Below are 6405 nucleotides of genomic sequence, written 5' to 3' on the forward strand. Positions count from 1 at the left end.
TACAAACCTCTGCTCTTGGAGGCCCAACACTGTCTACAAGAATAGAAGCTCCCGTAGACATCAAGCACTTTTCTCGGCGCCGTTGCCGGGAGGAAAGGTAAAGGCACTCATACTCCGGCCTCGTGTACAAGTACTTTTCTCGGCGCCATTGTGTGTGTGCTCGAAGCTATTTCCTTTAGATCCCGCAATTGCATCTTTTTGTTTCTTGTTTACACTAGTTTGGCATAATGGACAACAATGAGCTTCTTATTCTATTTCCCGATTTAAAACATGGATTGTTTGATGCGAAAATTAAAAAACCTATGGAATCTTATTTGCATGCCGGTAGTAATATTAGTATGAACGCTTTGAACACCATTGTTGATAATAATATAGAAAGTTCTAAGCTTGGGGAAGCTGGTTTTCATGATCTTTTTAGTCCCCCAAGCATTGAGGAGAAAATTTTCTTTGATGATACTTTGCCTCCTATTTATGATGATTATATGATAGTGGTCTTTTGGTGCCACCTACTATGGAGAGTAAATTTTGTTGTGATTATACTATGCCTCCTACACTTGATGAGAATAATAATGATAGCTACTTTGTTGAATTTGCTCCCACTACAACTAATAAAATTGATTATGCTTATGTGGGAGTAGATAATTTTATGCATGAGACTCATGATAAGAATGCTTTATGTGATAGTTATATTGTTGAGTTTGCTCATGATGCTACTCGAAAGTTATTATGAGAGAGGAAAATATGGTTGTAGAAATTTTCATGTTACTAAAATGCCTCTCTATGTGCTGAAATTTTTGAAGCTACACTTGTTTTATCTTCCTATGCTTGTTACTTTGCTCTTCATGAACTTGTTTATTTACAAGATTCCTATGCATAGGAAGCATGTTAGACTTAAATGTGTTTTGAATTTGCCTCTTGATGCTCTCTTTTGCTTCAAATACTATTTCTTGCGAGTGCATCATTAAAACCGCCGAGCCCATCTTAATGGCTATAAAGAAAGAACTTCTTGGGAGATAACCCATGTGTTATTTTGCTACAGTACTTTGTTTTATATTTGTGTCTTGGAAGTTGTTTACTACTGTAGCAACCTCTCCTTATCTTAGTTTTGATGTTTTGTTGTGCCAAGTAAAGTCTTTGATAGTAAAGTAAGTACTAGATTTGGATTATCGCGCAGTTCCAGCATTTCTTTGTCGTCACGAATCTGGGTCTACTCTCCCCGTAGGTAGCTCAGAAAATTAAGCCAATTTACGTGCATGATCCTCGGATATGTACGCAACTTTCATTCAATTTGAGCATTTTCATTTGAGCAAGTCTGGTGGCCTAATAAAATCCATCTTTACTGGACTGTTCTGTTTTGACAGATTCTGCCTTTTATTTCGCATTGCCTCTTTTGCTATGTTGGATGAATTTCTTTGATCCATTAATGTCCAAGTAGCTTTATGCAATGTCCGGAAGTGTTAAGAATGATTGTGTCACCTCCGAACATGTTAATTTTTATTGTGCACTAACCCTCTAATGAGTTGTTTCGAGTTTGGTGTGGAGGAAGTTTTCAAGGATCAAGAGAGGAGTATGATGCAATATGATCAAGGAGAGTGAAAGTTTCTAAGCTTGGGGATGCCCCGTGGTTCACCCCTGCATATTCTAAGAAGACTCAAGCGTTTAAGCTTGGGGATGCCCAAGGCATCCCCTTCTTCATCGACAACATTATCGTGTTCCTCCCCGAAACTATATTTTTATTCCGTCACATCTTATGCACTTTGCTTGGAGCGTCTGTTTGTTTTTGTTTTTGTTTTGTTTGAATAAAATGGATCCTAGCATTCACTTTGTGGGAGAGAGACACGCTCCGTTGTAGCATATGGACAAGTATGTCCTTAGGCTCTACTCATAGTATTCATGGCGAAGTTTCTTCTTCGTTAAATTGTTATATGGTTGGAATTGGAAAATGCTACATGTAGTAATTCGTAAAATGTCTTGGATAATTTGATACTTGGCAATTGTTGTGCTCATGTTTAAGCTCTTGCATCATATACTTTGCACCCATTAATGAAGAAACACTTAGAGCTTGCTAATTTGGTTTGCATATTTGGTTTCTCTAGAGTCTAGATAACATCTAGTATTGAGTTTTGAACAACAAGGAAGACGGTGTAGAGTCTTATAATGTTTACAATATGTCTTTTATGTGAGTTTTGCTGCACCGTTCATCCTTGTGTTTGTTTCAAATAACCTTGCTAGCCTAAACCTTGTATCGAGAGGGAATACTTCTCATGCATCCAAAATCCTTGAGCCAACCACTATGCCATTTGTGTCCACCATACCTACCTACTACATGGTATTTATCCGCCATTCCAAAGTAAATTGCTTGAGTGCTACCTTTAAAATTCCATCATTCACCTTTGCAATATATAGCTCATGGGACAAATAGCTTAAAACTATTGTGGTATTGAATATGTACTTATGCACTTTATCTCTTATTAAGTTGCTTGTTGTGCGATAACCATGCTTCGGGGACGCCATCAACTATTCTTTGTTGAATATCATGTGAGTTGCTATGCATGTCCGTCTTGTCTCAAGTAAGAGAGATCTACCACCTTAATGGTTGGAGCATGCATATTGTTAGAGAAGAACATTGGGCCGCTAACTAAAGCCATGATTCATGGTGGAAGTTTCAGCTTTGGACATATATCCTCAATCTCATATGAGAATAATAATTGTTGCCACATGCTTATGCATTAAAGAGGAGTCCATTATCTCGTTGTCCATGTTGTCCCGGTATGGATGTCTAAGTTGAGAATAATCAAAAGCGAGAAATCCAAAATGCGAGCTTTCTCCTTAGACCTTTGTACAAGCGGCATGGAGGTACCCCATTGTGACACTTGGTTAAAACATGTGCATTGCAAAGATCCCAGTAGTCCAAGCTAATTAGGACAAGGTGCGGGCACTATTAGTATACTATGCATGAGACTTGCAACTTGTAAGATATAATTTACATAACTCATATGCTTTATTACTACCGTTGACAAAATTGTTTCATGTTTTCAAAATAAAAGCTCTAGCACAAATATAGCAATCGATGCTTTCCTCTTTGAAGGACCATTCTTTTTACTTTTATGTTGAGTCAGCTCACCTATCTCTCTCCACCTCAAGAAGCAAACACTTGTGTGAACTTGCATTGATTCCTACATACTTGCATATTGCACTTGTTATATTACTCTATGTTGACAATTATCCATGAGATATACATGTTACAAGTTGAAAGCAACCGCTGAAACTTAATCTTCCTTTGTGTTGCTTCAATACCTTTACTTTGATTTATTGCTTTATGAGTTAACTCTTATGCAAGACTTATTGATGCTTGTCTTGAAGTACTATTCATGAAAAGTCTTTTGCTTTATGATTCACTTGTTTACTCATGTCATTACCATTGTTTTGATCGTCTGCATTCATTACATATGTTTACAAATAGTATGATCAAGGTTATGATGGCATGTCACTTCAGAAATTATCTTTGTTATCATGCTTACTCGCTCGGGACGAGCAGTAACTAAGCTTGGGGATGCTTGATACGTCTCCGACGTATCGATAATTTCTTATGTTCCATGCCATATTATTGATGATACCTACATGTTTTATGCACACTTTATGTCATATTCGTGCATTTTCTGGAACTAACCTATTAACAAGATGCCGAAGAGCCAGCCTTCAGTTCGCTGTTTTTGGTTTCAGTAAATCCTAGTAACGAAATATTCTCGAATTGGACGAAATCAAGACCTGTGTCCCTATTTTTCCCGGAGCCTTCCAGCAACACCCGAGAGCCGCCAGAGGGAAGCCCCTGGGGCCCCACACCACACCCGGCGCGGCTGCAGGGGGGCCGCGCCGCCCTATGGTGTGGGCCCCCAGTGCCCCTCCGAGGCTGCCCTTCCGCCTATTTAAAGCCTCCGTCGCGAAAACCCTCGATGCGAAGAACCACGATACGGAAAACCTTCCAGAGCCGCCGCCATCGCGAAGCCAAGATCCGGGGACAGGAGTCTCCGTTCCCGCACCCCGCCGGAGCGGGGAAGTGCCTCCTAAGGCTTCTCCATCGACACCGCTGCCATCTCCACCGCCATCTTCATCACCGCCGTCTGCTCCCATGAGGAGGGAGTAGTTCTCCATCGAGGCTCTGGGCTGTACCGGTAGCTATGTGGTTCATCTCTCTCCTATGTGCTTCAATACAATAATCTCATGAGCTGCCTTACATGATTGAGATTCATATGATGATGCTTGTAATCTAGATGTCATTATGCTAGTCAAGTGAGTTTTACTTATGTGATCTCCGGAGACTCCTTGTCCCACGTGTGTAAAGGTGACAAGGTGTGCACCGTGTGGGTCTCTTAGGCTATATTTCACGTAATACTTACTCACATGTTATGAATGGCATAGTGAAGTGCTTATTTATATCTCTTTATGATTGCAATGTATTTTGTATCACAACTTATCTATGTGCTACTCTAGCAATGTTATTAAAGTAGTTTTATTCCTCCCGCACGGTGTAATGGTGACAATGTGTGCATCCGTGTTAGTACTTGGTTTATGCTATGATTATGATCTCTTGTAGATTATGAAGTTAACTATTGCTATGATAGTATTGATGTGTATTATTCCTCCTACATAGCATGAAGGTGACAAGTGTGCATGCTATGTTAGTACTTGGTTTAGTCGATTGATCTTTCATGCACTCTAAGGTTATTTAAATATGAACATTGAATTGTGGAGCTTGTTAACTCCGGCATTGAGGGTTCGTGTAATCCTACGCAATGTGTTCATCATCCAACAAGAGTGTAGAGTATGCATTTATCTATTCTGCTATGTGATCAAAGTTGAGAGTGTCCACTAGTGAAAGTCTAATCCCTAGGCCTTGTTCCTAAATATCGCTATCGCCGCTTGTTTACCGTTTTACTCGCTGCTACTACTTCATGCGTTACTACCGCTTGTTTACTCGTCCCGGGCAAAGCACTTTTCCGGGTGCCGTTGCTACTACTTATTCATACCACCTGTATTTCACTATCTCTTCGCCGAACTAGTGCACCTATTAGGTGTGTTGGGGACACAAGAGACTTCTTGCTTTGTGGTTGCAGTGGTTGCATGAGAGGGATATCTTTGACCTCTTCCTCCCTGAGTTCGATAAACCTTGGGTGATCCACTTAAGGGAAACTTGCTGCTGTTCTACAAACCTCTGCTCTTGGAGGCCCAACACTGTCTACAAGAATAGAAGCTCCCGTAGACATCAGTCGTGCAACTGGCACGCCCCAGACGCACCCTCATCTCTTTCCGATCATGCAGAAAGTCCCCCTCTCACAACGCCACGCGGAAATTTCCAGCATGATGGACAAAGTGTGGGGACCCACGAAAACAGAACAACAAGAGCTGAATGACCTCGAGAGCGATCTCAAAGTCTTTTTTGCCAAGCACAAGAATGTGCGCCAGGTAACACCAACCCCCAAGCGTTGGTTTATACATTTTCCGGGTAATATGTGTGAGCCAATGTCTTTAACTTAAAATTTTCCCAAACTATGGATTTTAACTTCGCATCCAGTCCCCCCGAATTTTGAATTTCCGGCTAACTCTTACCTGCTTCTCAGAACACGCGGAAGCTGCACGAAGATCTGCGCATCCATGTGCTGGAGCAAAAGACAGAGATCAAAATGTTGCACAAGAGGGACGCGGAGAACCAAAAGTCCATTGCGACCCTGGAGACCCGCCTCAAGAACTATGAAGGTAATGAGTCCGACTTAGCCCCCAGGTTCTGCAATGCAACTATATTTTCGAACTAACTGTGTTCTTCTATTTCCGCCTTTCAGAACAACTTGCCAAACGACCTTCCGTCGACGAGCTTGCTGCAGAGCTTGAAGTGCTGAAAGCCGAGCATGAATCTCTCCAGGAGTTCCTCAAAGAATCCTCCGAGAAGGAAACTAAGAAGAAGATGGAGCTAGAAAAAAAACATGCTCAGGCCATCGCGGAACTGTCCGACAAGCTAAAGAAGAGCAACACGCAGATAAAGACGCTGGTCTCCAAGGCAAAAGCTTACGAGACGGAGGCGGAGGATATTGACAAGTTGATCTTCCTTAAGGACTTCTTGCTGTACTCCGGCTTTTTCATATTGATTCTGCCTCTATCGCGGAGGGAACTGATAGTACTGTTTCACAGCGTCTCTCGGATTCGAATGGACCAAGGAGGCTGCCGCTAGCAGGACAGAGGCATATGAAGATGCGCGGAACTCTATCAACGACCTCTTCGAAGCCTACCGTGGAATTGCCAAGTCCTTGAACTTGAAGAGAGCCGGAACCACAGTGATTGATAGGATGACCAAGCTCATGCGGATGGTGCCGGATCTCATCAAGGGTTGGCAAGCGTCTTCTTCCCGCGGGG

This window comes from Lolium rigidum, chromosome 6, assembly GCF_022539505.1.
Source record: "Lolium rigidum isolate FL_2022 chromosome 6, APGP_CSIRO_Lrig_0.1, whole genome shotgun sequence".
Taxonomy (NCBI): Eukaryota; Viridiplantae; Streptophyta; class Magnoliopsida; order Poales; family Poaceae; genus Lolium; species Lolium rigidum.